This window comes from Pollachius pollachius (assembly GCF_949987615.1).
Source record: "Pollachius pollachius genome assembly, chromosome: 15".
Lineage (NCBI taxonomy): Eukaryota > Metazoa > Chordata > Actinopteri > Gadiformes > Gadidae > Pollachius > Pollachius pollachius.
Window position 1 is genome coordinate 17,590,666 of NC_136948.1, and position 15,199 is coordinate 17,605,864.

The following is a 15,199-nucleotide window of genomic DNA, read 5'->3' on the forward strand; positions in this document are numbered from 1 at the left end:
TGGTCCACTCAAAGTGGCCTGCCTGTGTTTGCATACCTCCTCAGCCAGACCGATGCTATAAAGATTGTTGGGAGGAAGTATTCAATTCCACTGAGCACTAAGTGAGCTAAACAACATCACAGGAACAAGGAACTGGGAGGGTTCTAGGAGAAAAATATATAATGGGATGTTTTTAACATTATAGTCTGACCTTTCGAAGAGTGGTCAGTATTGTATTATGTTATAGGTAGAGCAGAAGTCACAGAACTATAGCTATGATGATTGCAAGTGGCTGACCAGAAAGGCAGAAAATAGACCGATACAAAATTGCAGTAAGGTTTACACAAAATCAGAGAAGAACATGAAATGCTGGAATAGGGAGAGTATTTCTTTCCAGTCTATGGTCACGTCTGAAATTCAAATTCATTCAACAAAATCATATTTTGCCTAAAAAGGTTGAATTAAAATTATGTAAACTCTTCTTTGGCTCTTAAACAAGCTAACTAAGAACATTCAAGCAATTTCAAGCAATTACATTTTGCATGGCTCTGCCAAATGAAAAGCCTCTGGTAAAGCGTGTGGTAAAGGGACTTTCTAATATACTGTGCCAGCAAGGGAAATTTCTTGCTATTGATATTTTTCTTTAATTCTGTATGATGCACTTCTTGCTCCTCTCAACATTATTATTTGACTAAAACGCGATGGTGCATTGCATTTCACAATGCGTTCCAAATGCTGTTGCAAAACGTTTTTTTTTTTTTCCCGATTTTACATCATGTGATCTCATTTAATTATATAGTAGCAGTTAGTAGTTTATTCTAATGCATCCATAAAAACACACAGACAGCTGATTTAATGTGTTTGACCTTTGAAGATATCCTTGATGAATTATGTAAAACATTTCTCTCTCACATTATTCTTCCTCAAGTTGTACTTGAGGAAATTGAATTCATTGAATAAAGAAGGAAAATTTAAGGAAACTGCTGAGCACACATTGATTTTATTCTGCTTCAAAGAAGGTTGGGTATCCTCAAGAGAGTCTTTGGCAGTCGGTGTTTGTCCCATTACCTTTATCCCAATCAGGGCCGTGAGGGTCAGTCACTTTACTGCTACTACTTACGTCGTTCCCTCCTCTCTCCTCTCTTTATCTGGGGAACTGGGAACAAAAGGCAAATAACCGTGGTGTTTTATCAGTCCACCCAAACATGTCCCATTGTAATTGCATCTGCTTGTGTGTATGTCTGTGTGTGTGTGTGTGTGTGTGTGTGTGTGTGTGTGTGTGTGTGTACCTGAGTGCCTGCCTGCTTGCTTACATCAATCCATGTCTGTGTTTGTGTGGAACGCAAGTGTGTGTGTGTGAATGCATATCTGTACCTATTTGCGTTCGTCCTCCTATGGAAGACCCGTCCAGGCTTCCTGATGCGAACGGTTGTCTGCAGTAGTGGTGTCCTAGAACTGTCGTTGTGTTCTGAATCCCATACCCCTGATACCCATTGATGTTTAAGCAGCCGGTTTGAACAGTCCATCGCTTCCTCCGGCACATAGTGACTTCAAGAGACCCCCCTTCCTGACCTCTTCTGGTAATCCTGCTGGCCGTCACGCTCCCGACAGAAAGGAGGCCACGTGAAGAACATTAATATCAAATGCCTCCTCTCCCTCCCCTCCCTCCCCCCTCCGCTCTCCCTTGCTCTTATGAAGCCTCTCTCTCCCAGCCCCTCTGGACACCGCCGGCAGGTGTCAGATAGACAGCGGCGGGCCTGGCATCCTCACACATCCTTGGTTTTTTATTTTGGTGCCTGGGCCGTGAGTGGCAGTGGGCACATGGGGGGGGGGGGGGCACAGTCTCCAAGAGCCCCACCATGTGGAGTCCCTGGTCCAAGCGGTGCTTGTCATTACTGGTTTGAGGAGCTGTGACATCGTCCTCCATCTCCACAACCCTTCTCCCCCACCCCCACCCTCGGAACATCAAGGTGCTCACAGCGAGGGGGGGGGCGCCCCTCGGTCGCTGGCGGGGGCGATCGCGCCGAGTGAGTGACACCATATTATATAAACGGCGGAGGGAGGCAGCGACAGTACCGGCAGAGATCCCTGCTTGTGAGGGGGCTTCTGTTTATTTCTTTCTTTTCAACAGAAGTTAGTGTGGCACTAAGTTATTTCCTGCCCACGTCAACCCCAAGAGATAGAGAAAGCGACAGAGAAAGACGAACTGAAGACACAACAGGCAATCGTTAAGCTGATGGAATAACGTGGTCGAGGCGATGGCGATTGGGAAACCTGAAACGCAGTGCGGCGAGATACATGTCAGGGGGTCAAAGGAGAGCGATGCAAGCCTCTTCGGCCAGCAAAGGTCTAAAGCCAAGTGGTCTGTGACGTGAGAGCGGTCTGTATGAGATCGACACCTATGCGGGGGCAGTGTGGGCCTAGTGTACAGCCACAGCTGGGGTTATTGGTAGCTTTTTTTTCCCTCCTGCTTTTGACCAATGTTTCCATTTGTCCACGTCCCGGCGGAGGAGGAGGTGGTGGGGGAGGTGGGAGGCGAAGCAATGTTTGCCATTACCGCCTTTCAATTTTCCCCTTATTCCATTGTGGTGGGGAAGCGGTTTCGCTCCATCAGTCGGACACAAGACGCGGGAGGTTGGAGGGGGGGCTGGGTGCGGGGCCGAGGGATTACACAGCACCTTTAGCTTTTGTTGCCTGTGACCCCATCGAAAATCATCACCCACTGCTGATGAGGATGATGGAGGCGAGTCGGTTGTCAACGTTGGTCGAGATGTGTTAACCTTCAACGTTGTCGAGCGTTAACCTGAGCCCAGTGTATAAAACACACAAAAGGATCCCTTTGTACGCACCGCAGTAGATGGATATGGGGTTGGCTTGAGTTGTAGAGAGAAAGAGAGACGGTTGGAGTGAGAGGGGGGGAGAAAGAGATAGAGGGGAGGGAGGGAGACGGAGAGATGGAGAGGGAGAGCGATGCTTGTCGCTCCTAGAAGCTGTTTGATGAGTGTGAAATATTGGCCTGTTGGTGATCCGGCCCTTGCACATATTACACACTGACATGTGTGTGTGTGTTAACACACACACACACACAAATACGCATTGACAGCAGCCAGAAGGCACTCGCACATTTCTATCTCAGCTTTCTTTTCACAGTGCAGGCACACCCACTTGCACAGACACGTTCACACAAACACACTGACACACACACACAGGGTAGTTACATCCATTGACAACATGGATGAGCCAGCCACCTTCCACATGCTTTGGAAAGATGAGCGATGAGTGAAGGGTTGTCAGGAGGACAGCGGCGGCTGTAAAACACATGGCTGAGCACAGCGACATGTCTGAGGTTACAGCGCACGTGTTTTATAAGCTGCCCAGTAGGCGTATGTCTATACTTAAAAGATCATATGGATCACATACAGGAAAATTGCACACACCCACCAATGCACAATACATGCTTAATTACGTCAAGTATGCACAGAAAGTAAAGTGTATTAGGGCTGCTCGATTTATTATAATGTTTCAATTCAATTTTATTAGTTTGGGGATCGCGATAAAAATTTGATTAATTGCAAAGCCCTACAGTGTATTCAAGTAGACATGCAAAGTTGATCCCATCTTCAGAACTTGGAACACTGCTACGAAGAACTAAAACCGAGGCATCACAAGGCATCGCTGGCGATCCCTCCAAAGCGAGAAGGGATCAGCCCACGAATCAGTCCAGGATCAGTTCCCTTCCAGCGGTGATTTGTGTCCGACCGGGCCGTCTGTTGTGCTCATTCTCTCACGTGTGACATCTAGACATCCACTGCAGATGCACTATATTTGTGCGGCCCGTTCATGGATCGAGCATCAATTCTCCTGGATATTGATCAATGCACTGCGTGCCCTTGGGCAAGGAGACGTTGCACTTATCTGTCCTCCCATCCCTTCCGCTCCTCTCCGTCCCCCACCACCACTCTCAGACCATGGTCAGGAGTTACCCGGCATCTGGGAAAACGCAGTTAGATTCCAGCGGGATTTATTTGTGACTGCTTGTCAGTGTTGCTATCGGCCCTATTTGGTTGATGTATTGCATTGTGCGCCACGGCAACACATAGATAATCTCACCGCCGCAATCAGCCGGGAACAGGTGCACCCTGGGAGTGTGCGCTGACACATGCAAGTGAACTGCTCACACACATGCATGCACACAGTCACGGGTACACATACGCACACAGACACACACACATACAGGAAGGCACACACGCTTGCACATGTCATACCTAGCTCTGAGAAAAAAATACTGCCGGATTCTGGATAAACCCAGTTTTTTTATTTAATCAGTGCTTTAAGAGACCAAGAAATGTGTTTTTCAGAAGGAGAGGACAGAAGTGCCTATGGGAGGGAGTTAGGGAGAAAGCAACCGAGGGAGGGAGTGATAAACAAAAGTAAAGACACAGAACATACAATGCCATTGAAATGGGAAAACAGTACTAAATCTCTGAAGGATTGTGTGATGACTGAAGTGAATCAAAAGGAATCCTCCTCTGTGGGAGACAGAGGTTTGTCGTACAGCCGACTCCAGGGGTGGGCTAATTTAGCTTTGCTAATGTCGCATGTATTTACCTAGCCTTCCAGCTGTAGTCTAGTCATGTTTTCCCTCTCCCATGCCTCACACTATTTGGTAACATCTCTGTAGATAATTTGTGCGTGCCATAGGTATTAAGCATGCAGTTTCATTTTCGCCTTTGGGTATTCCTGCAAAGTAAAAGGTACACCAAGTATGAACACCTAGGCTCAGCAGCTCAGGGGAGGATGTTTGCACCGGCAATACAGTTAAGCTCTACACAACTAAGCTTGACACACTATTAACTCGTAAAGAAATAGCCGTGGGGATAAATTAATCAAGCCAAGGCAGAATATTCAAAATAATTTGCCGGTATCGCTGCAATTATGGAGCTGTATATTAAAAGTATACATATACTAGATTATACATATACTATTGTCTATATTCAACCAAAACATGGTCATCTTGTAACATCAGATCCTGTGTTTTGGTAGGATATATAATACCAAATGTATTCGCATGATGGAGGAAAGAGAAGCACAAGCTAAAGCATCTACTAATATTTGAATAACACTAAAGTCCTTGTTTAACAGAACAAATTATATTACAAAGGAAGAGTCTTTATTGACATTTTATGTTGCTGTTCAATGTGTATGCTTAGACTTTAATAGAACAACGTGTTCCCACACATGGATAAATAGACTTGTGAAGGTTCAACCTTGACATGAACTGAACAGTTTAGTTCGTCCATCGCCCACTACAAGAGACAATGAATGCTGAGGTGAATGCTTTTCTTAAGTGTAATCATAGAGGACTGTTCTTATCCTACCGGATGGTTATTTAAAAAGCAACCATGCATTCTTTAATCCGGTCCTGTCTTTGATTCCATTATGCTGCCATGCCCTCGATCACCCCCCCCCTACAAACCAGCATGACTCAATCCCCTCGATGTTACTCACTCTGCGCTCGTAAAACCACAGGCAGCGCAAATATGTTTAACCGCCATGACACTCCGTTCTCTATCCCCTGCCACTAGTGGTCAGGTGATAGTGATTTGTGATGATGATGATGATGATGATGATGATGATGATGATGATGATGATGGGGAAGAGGAGGAGGAGGAGGATGATGGTGGTGCCGATGTTGGCCTCAGGGTGTAGTAGCGGACAGATCTGGGCGAACTGGGGAGCGCTCGACACTGACCGTGGGTCGTCCGGACCGACTGCCTGGGGAACTGTCGGTTTTTAGTCTCGGAGGCAGGGGAGGAGGCAAGCATGTTGTTACATTGGGTTTTTCTGTTGTTTATCAATTTTCATTGCAGTGGTGTGTGTGTGTGTGTGTGTGTGTGTGTGTGTGTGTGTGTGTGTGTGTGTGTGTGTGTGTGTGTGTGTTTGTGTGTTTGTGTTGGTGGGTGTGTGTGCTTGTGTGGGTCGGTGTGTTCGTGTGTGTTTGTGTATGGGTCTGTTGGTCTGTGACTGAATATGTGTTGCTTTGAATATGATTTTTATTTTTAGTATGTGTGTTAGTGTGTGTGTGTGTGTGTGTGTGTGTGTGTGTGTGTGTGTGTGTGTGTGCATGTCAGGTTTTCATATGTGGAAACCTTGTGCATGCTTGTTTGCGACCACAGATGAGTTGCTGCGATTGGCAGTTTTTCTACAAGGTGTGTGCGGGTGTTTGAGTGTGTGTGGAGAGAGAGTCGTAATGGGAAGGAAAGAATGCAGAGAGAGAGAGAGAGAGGGTGTGAGAGAATAAACATGAAGATGACGAGGGTTCGTGTGTGTGTGTGTGTGTGTGTGTGCGCGTGTGTGCGTGCATGCATGGGTGCGTGCGTGCACGTGAGTGAGCGAGTGCGTGTCTGTAGTGGCTCTTGTGGAGACAGATGGGGTGCAGGTAATTACATTTCTGCGTGCCTAGTCCCTTCTCCGATGAGTTAGGGCCGCGCAGGAGCCTGAGTGTTAGGAACTCCTGCCACAGGACACGGAGAGGCAGTGAAACCTAATGGGAAACACAGGGCGGCTGTAGGGAGGAACCGGAGCTCGCAGTGGGAGTGCGAGGGTAACGCGAGCAGACTTTTCCAATGACCCAGCAAGAGATCTTCATCTCTCCCCGCACGGGGAAGTGTGTTAAACCTGTCATTGGTTTGCAATGGTCCGCAAATAGAGCGGATATTATCCATCGACGGGCGTGTCGTCTGGATGCTGTTTGTTTGTTATTCAGTGCGCGCTGCGTCAGGGCTTACCTCTCTCTGTGCTTCTGGGTCTGTGGGGGGGAGGAGGGGAGGTTGTGCAAGGGCGAAACTGTATGGCACTTAGACGCCTTGTCTATTAAGATGTAGATGCGGGGTGTGTGTTAATGCGATACGATGCGGTGTGAGGGGGGCACTCATCAATACTGCAGGGAGCTACCCTATCTGGAATAGGCACGCTAATGCTAAGAGCTAATGCATGCGTGCGTAAAAGCCCAGCGCGGCCGTCCACGCCGGCGGCGGCGACCCGGTGCGTTCAGACGATAAGCGATAACGTCGCGGGCGTACGTGGATAAAGAGGACCCACCACGTCTGTCGATGCTGACTCAGACATGCATTAGTCGACTCAGACATGCATTGCACCCACATGCACGTGTCCTTCAGTTGTTCCAGTGGGTGGGCAGCACCTCTCAGGATGCAGGCGACCGCAAACTAGCTTATTTTTTGTTGTTGTGATTCATGGGACAGGACAGATGCACGTTTACTGTGGGGTGGGGGATATCTGGAGGGCTCCTAAAGTACTCTGTGGCTGAGACTCCTCATGGAGGGTTCATGGCACCACAGGGGGTTGTTAGCCAATGAGGTGACCCCCACGCCCCCATTGTTTTCGTTTTGCCTGCAGCTTGTCAGTCCAGCTGTATGTAACACGTTAATAACTTTCTGCATTTATTATTCTGTGTCTCTGTCTGCCTCTCGTTCTCTGCCTCCTGCCTTCTGTCTGACTTGATTTCACGGTCTGGGGGGGGGGGGGGGGGGGGGGTTGAAGACGGGCAAAAGAGCGGCAGGGCGTGCTTTATATCAGGGCCTCTTCTCCCTCGTAAAGCCAGCTGCCACATTACATGAACTCCAGTGAATAGAGGCTGGAACGAGGAGGCGTAGGATTAAATCACGTCCCGTTTCATGTGTCTCCGAGCGGGTGTGTATTTTTGTCGTCGCTGACGGATAGCGTGTTCGCTAGTCCACTCCCTGCGGCATACGAGGAGGTGGTTTGGGAGGGGGTGGGAGGGTGGGGCAGGCGGGTTGATGCCAACGCTACACCGGTCATACATCATTCTGAAAGTGACTGATGTCGGTGTGGCTGTTTTTGGGGGAAATACAGCGACGGACTTGTAACTCTGAAAGTACGTCATTCAAGTATTCGCCACCTTAGACTTTATTGGACTGTTTATTTATTTATTAGTTTGGGGGGGGCGCGGCAGGGGTGGCATATCTTTTTTTCAACAACATTTGTTGTTCTGTCGGGGAATGACAAGAGAGCGGTGTTGAATCTTGGAAACTTGTCTCAGAACAGCCAGTAGCACGCGATTACTCATGAGCAGAGCCAATCTCCCCAGTGAATGCTAAGTCGAGAGGGATTTGTGGAGGTGTACTCTGGGTTGCAGTCTGAGATATTACACACTCTCTCTCACAGACACACACAGACACACACAAACACACACACACATACCCATCCCCAAACAGAGGCACACACAAAATGACATTAGCATCCTTAATATTTATTGCAAATATTATTCCCCATGCTCAGTTTTGCCCAGACAAGCGTGTATAAACTGGTAGTTTCGGTGCTGATGAATGCTTCTTTCAAATGTACAGCAATCAAAGATTGTAATTGTTTTTTTATCAGAACTTGCAAAATTAGAGTGATGTTTGGGGAAAAAGCAAGAAACTACTACTTTTTTTTTCTTATGTCGTGCGTCGCTCCACAGGGATTCGGGCACAGGGGAATAAGTGTATTGTTATTATTATTTTTCTTCTTTTTGTCTTCCCACACTTTCCTTGAAAGAACATCATTAGGATGATTATCTTTCCTGTTGCTTTCTCTTGTGCTTGTCATCATGAATGATGGCAGATGTGGCTGTTATGCACCGAGCAGACCATTATTTGTAATTCATGACTTGTTCATGGAACCTTCTCATTTGATTAGCCTGTTGGAGGTCTGGCTGCTACTAGCTCGTCCAAACCATTATATGGAGCAACTCGCTCCATGATTTCAAAACAATAATTGCTAACTGGCAATCATTTCTCTCCTCATTTCTCCCACAATATAAAAGTTCATTATTGTTATTATGAATACATACAAATTCTTCTGTTCTCTTGTTCAATCACACTTTTTGTGTGGAGTCTACAAAACAATGGATTGGAAACAATTGAAACTACCTTATTGATTAAGCCCTTTCAGCTTGTTTTGGCTTGCACAATTTTCAAGCAACAGTATTGATGTCCTAACATTGGTATGAAAATATAGATCAAAGCAATCAACAATAATAAAAACTTTCTCCAGTTGTAATATAATGTTCCAGATTGTTGCCAAAGCCCTGACCGGATAAAATAACATTAATTTAAGTGGATGTTGGTGCATAATTCATGAAGGATAGTCACCTCTTTGTTACAACTTTAGCCTTAGTCACTCAGAAGGTTGCTGTCCACACACACGCACACACACACACACACACACACACACACACACACACACACACACACACACACACACACACACACACACACAACACACACACACACACACACACACACACACACACACACACACACACACACACACACACACACACGCACACACACAGATTCACAGCCAAAGCTTAACTGGGCCCACACAGATAACAAAAACAATGTCAACAGTTATTTTTTACCAGCTGTGTCAAATTTCCGAACTTTGTTGCGAAAAAAGTCATTGAACTCCTGATTTATTACCCACACCTTTAAGTTAGCGCTGAAAAAAAAGAGGTGTTTTGTTTTACTATCAGTCACCTATACAATGCTTTTTGGATGAAACCATTTTTCATACCATTGTTTATCCTCTGATGTCTCGGAGTATTGACGAGCATTGTTTTATTACATTGAACTCCCTCCGTTCATAAGAAAAGTTTACGATAAAAACTCTGTTTAAATCCAAAATGCTAAGAAGCTATTGTGCATTCAGTTCCCACATGCATTCAGTTCTCCGTATTAATTATACGAGAACAAAAGCCTTGTCTATCTGTCTGGCTGTCTCTCTGTGCCATTGGTGTATAATGCAATTGTATACAATAGCACACACTTTTTGGAATTGCACTGTTCTTGTACATACAGTGTGGTCTCCACCACCTTTCTCGTGATCGTATTCTCTTGCAATCAGAATGTAGACATTTTTGCAAAAAAGCATCCTAACCCGGTTTGATTAATGACCTGTGTGCATGATTCATCCAAGCTCGCATGCGCGCACATCTCAGTTGCCTCCCAAGTCGTACTAACTGAGCAGAGAGAATCCCAATCAAGCTGTGCCGGGGGGGGGGGGGGGGAAGGCATGTCAGAAATAGAGCAGAGACTTGGTGGAAAGCGCCGCCTTGACACACCTTCCAAGGAGGCGTCCGTATTGTTCCAAGGTTTGATGGGGTTGGGCGGGGGAGACGCGTAGCCCGCTACTGCTGAACCTAATATGTGGAGCTCTGTAGTCCAATGCTCCAATAGCTGGCGCAACACTGCACCGTGCACACAGCAGCAGCAGCAGTGCACCACACAGCAGGCGCAGTCCCAGGACAAGAGGCGCGTTGCATATTCATTTGATTTATTTCATCAGCATCATTAGATTAGATGGCTCCCAGCGATGGGAACGATCCCCCCCCCCCCCCAGTGCATTTCATATGAGAAGTGAATCCTCTGTTGTCTTCCCCTCTGCGCCTTTACCAGCCTCAGCGTATTCCATGGATTATTTGCAATATCAGAAATGAGGTGACGCTCTGTCCTCACCGCCCGTATGTGTGTGTGTGTGTGTGTGCGTGTGTGTGTGTGTGTGTGTGTGTGAACTCGTGTCCGCATTGTTTTTTTCTGAGAGCTCCGCAACCATTTGCAGCAATGAAACTGCATCATATTTCATTATTTCTCCCTTCCGATTTTCTTCCACAACAGCGCAACCTTCACCGACCGCATGAGAGAGTGACTGCATTTCTTTTCAGGGCTGGGCAAAGCGTGTGAGTGCGTCGCTCTGCAGAGTTTTACACAGGGTTACGCCGGAAGAATGCAAACAACAACAGTCACTCTTGTAGCAGAGCCTTTTAGTGGCTCTTCCCCCAGGCTCCGCACTCACGTAGGAGACAGAGATAGAGGCAGATAGTTGTTGCATTTATTTGTTTGTAATCATTTGATAAAATGTGACTCCTTGGTACACTGGGCCGAGCCATGGATGATCACTGCAGGGTGGTACCGTCAGCAAGCAACAAACGACCTGCGAATGCTTCATCAAATGGAATCTTTCAGAATCAAGTGACCTCTACAGGTGCAATTACGGCTGCTGAATATAGCAACAGCAGCAGCAGCGTCGTCGGGCTCAGTGGCGGCCGCGCAGCCTGGCTTCATCAAACAGCAGCATTAAGATGTATGACATGTACTGCAGAGCACACATTAACAATGGGATGTGTGTTATTTCAGCGTAACCCCCGACATTCTGTTATAACGTTTTGGTTCAGGATTGCCTGTCTCCTTGTGGTGGACTAATGCTAATTCTAGTGTAGCTGTTGTGCGCAGTGATCAGGTTGCATTAGCATCGGTGGCTTAGAAGAAAGTATTCTGCTGGCAGAGCGCTTGTTGTAGAAGCACATATTCCTTGGTGTAGCTGGAATAAGCTTTCTCCGCAGAAGACGAATATCTTGCCCACTGTGTTTGACTATGCTGATCCCCTGAGGAAATACATAACATGACCCTAACTGCACTTTACAAATATCTTACAACTATACAACATTGATACTCCTCTACTCAACATTCAACGAGTGGCCAAATTAGTCTCCGGTCTCTGGACAGATTTGAAAGCTTTCCGAGATGTGATTTGGCAGCTAGTGCTAGCACGTCCAAATGCGAGCCATTTGTGTAGCTAGCTCCACTTGGATTGAGGTCAGAGTATTGGCTATGTTGGAAGAGGAGCTACAGCAACACTAATAACACTAAGACATGGAGGAGAGAACATTCATTCCAAGATTTGTGTTCGGTTTTTGTTTGCGCATAAGACAAACTAAAGGCGAGGAATGTGAAAGACGAGTGAGAAAATACAGCTTTGACAATAAAGCAACTATTGATCGAGGGAAGGAAGCAATAAGAACAATAACAACCGATTTATGAAAGGAAATAAATACAAAAAACATCATTTTTATGGCAGGTGTAAAAGGAATAGGAGAAACTAAACAAAAACAGGCCTGTGATCATTTAGCTGTGTGTGTGTGTGTGTGTGTGTGCGTGGTGTGTGTGTGTGTGTGTGTGTGTGTGTGTGTGCTTGTGCTAAGCTACACTTGTGCGTGTGTGTGTTTGCACATTTGCGTGTGTGCTTGCATGGGTGTGTGTAAGTGCGTGTGTGTGTGTATTTGTGTGTCTGTGGCCACACATTTGATCAGGATGCTACTTCATGTGGAATTCTCTCCAGCTCTTAATGAAAGTAGCAGCGCTTAGCAGACATCAGCCCTATATAAATCGATGAGGTCTTTTTGTGGGAGGGAGAGAGGGAGAGAGAGAGAGAGAGAGAGAGAGAGAGAGAGAGAAGCCAATCGGCATCGGCCGGCTGCAGCCACCTAACACCCTGCCTTCAGACTTTGACGAGCATTTAATGACCCATCACAGGGGGTGCGGCAGGTAATCCATTTATTAAGGCAGTAATGTATGTATCCCAAGATAAATCCTGCGCTAATAGAAAGAAGGAAAGAGACGCAGGGAGAGGAAGGGGAGAAGAGAGGAGGTAGGAGAGGGAATAGGCATAGGAGAGGAGGAGGATTAATGGGAGGAAGAAGGAGAGGAGGAGGAAGGAGAGGAAGAAGAGGGAGACACGTTTAATAAGGAGATAGAGAAGAAGAGGAAAGAGATAAAGGTGAGGAGGAAGGCCAGGCATAGATAGTAGAGGAAGAGGAAGAGGGAGAGAGCGGAATGAGACAATAAAGCAGAAGAGGCGGGAAACGAAGAGGGAAAAGGAAGGAGAGGAATAGGAGAAACAAAGGGTCTGGACTCTGAAGCAGGTGGCAGTACGGCGTGGCATTCTACACCTCCGCCAGGCCTTGGGATTGGCCGGTGATCTAGCTGCATCACATCACCTTTGACCCAGGCCTGACCACTCCCTCCCCCCCCCCCCCCAATCACATGTTGAAAGAGGGTCAACGGCACCACGCTGATTCACTTTCATCAAATCACCGTTGGGCCACTTCCCCGAAAGCGACCGAGCGATAGGGAGAGAGAGAGGAGGGGGGGGGGGGGGGGGGCGGGGGAACCCGGGCCACGGTTTGTTTCCAAACCTATCAGGGAGCGCAATGAGCGACAGTTCCCACTACCTGTGTGCGGCGTCCCGCTTTTCATGGGTAATTGACTTCATTTCTGGATCGTTGCGCCCCGTGGAAAAACAAAAGGCCCACGAGTGCTACATACATCATGTGCTGGAGACAACCCTGGCCTATCTCTCTCTCTCTCTCTCTCTCTCTCTCTCTCTCTCTCTCTCTCTCTCTCTCTCCCTCTCTGTTCCCTTTGCTCTGCGGTTGTTATCTGTGGCTGCCCGGCCTCGCCCCCGCCGGCCTCTAACTCAGTCTTTGAAGGGTTTTTGGAGAGAGAAAAGCAAAAACCTTGCAGGCTTTAATTTACTTCGAAGAAAAAGACAAAGAAAAAGAAAGATGTAAGTGCAGTGCCAATGCATTTAAGTGCTTGCTTGCGTGTGTGTGTGTGTGTGTGTGTGTGTGTGTGTGTGTGTGTGTGTGTGCCATCTCTTTTAATACAGACATATTTTTCATGTTCATCAGGTGAGACTGTTTTTCTTTTCCTTTTTGAGACGGCTTTTGAGCTCACGGAGTTTGACTACTCCCCTTAATGTTGGCCACCTGTTACACTAATAGAAAGATCTTTAAGATGAAATCTCTCGCAAGATGTACTCTTACAAAGATGTTCTCATGTTCCCTGTAATCAAGCGCTCTCCTTTGTGCCTCAGCGTGAACACTGCGGGTAATGAGCAGGTCACCCATACACACAAACACACACATACACACACACATACATACACCAGGATATAATATCACGCCTTATATATATATATATATATATACCTTTGCTCGTTTTCACACTCACATTCAACAACGCAGCAAAGCCTTTTATACCAGGCAGAATCCTAAATCCATTACATGAAAGAAAGAAAAAACCCCGTTGCTGAGCATTTATTCCGATGACGGGTGTGAGTTGACCTTCCCTCTCGCCTGACGTGTGTCCCGCGCGTCCAGAGCGAGGCACATGGAACACAGCAGTGTCTGTGTGCCCTTAAGTGCATCCCGCTATCCGATTGCACGCGCCCTCTGATGTGCCGCTAATGGAGGGAGACGGAACAGGCAGCGTGTTGTGTGTTTTGTGTTGTGTGTTGTGCGTTGTTGCACACAGCAACATGTTGTTGCCTGATCCATTGTTGCCCCGCGAGGCTAGCTTTAAAAAGAGAACCCCCCCCCCCACCAACCGACATCAAGAGATTCATCGAAAGGGAGGGAGGGTTATCTAATCCAGGGGACTCTCTTTAGGAAACAACCACGAAGGCAAGAGAACACAGGGTCACAACAAAGGAAGTGACCTCATGTTCTTAATAGAAGACCCCGGCGACGGCGCCATGGATGGTTAAATGAACATGCGTTGACTTAGCATTAGCGCTTTGGGCCCCCTCTGCCTTGGTGTGTGTCTCCGTGTGTGGCTGAGAAGACATTAAGAAGCAGGGGGAAGTGGAGTGTGATGGAAACAGACATCGAGACGAAGTGGGAACGACAGTAAAATATTTTATTGTCTTGTGTAGGCTTCATTGGTGTTACGAGTTATTGGATATTGTGATAGGACTAACAAAAACAAAAATACTGACGAAATGCCACTATTTAATAGCTTAAAAACAGTAACTTTATGGCATTGGTCGACGCTAAGAATCGCATTTCAAAGAAAATGTATTCACTTTACTCAATCTCCATCAATCCGCAGAATGCGTCGTTAATTGCGTGACCTTTTTGTAAGTCGACAACGATGTTCTTTCACACATCACTGATGTGTACGCTTTCTTTTGTTGTGGCTCATTTTGAATGAGGACAGCGTTGACGCAAGTGGCCCCGTCTCCAAGGCCACGATATGTGGAAGCAACCCTACACATAAAAGAGAGGGATGGAAAGAGAATCAACACAAGACCGAATTATTAATTGATAGGAGCAGGGAAAGAGGCGCCAAACACAGTGGCTGTTTAATCTTTTACAGCATCAAACTTCAGTTCGATCACACATTAATCAGTCTCCATGTTTGGAAGGTCAGGGAAGAAGTCAAAGCAGATCAAACCCAAATCGTTCTCGGGTAATTGCATAGCCTGTCGATAACCAATAACCAATAACCAATTCCTGAACCGCCTTTATTTTAAGCTGTGCGCCTGAAACGTCTAAAGCCATTCCTTTGTCATTCATAGG

General features: G+C 46.7%; 1 protein-coding gene across 1 annotated transcript in view; it reads left to right on the forward strand.

Moving 5' to 3' along the window:
• Positions 1-15,199, forward strand: part of alk (ALK receptor tyrosine kinase) — a gene marked incomplete at both ends in the record, with an annotated part of 283,418 nt that overhangs the window by 75,420 nt on the left and 192,799 nt on the right. The gene's annotated exons all lie outside the window — the stretch shown is intronic.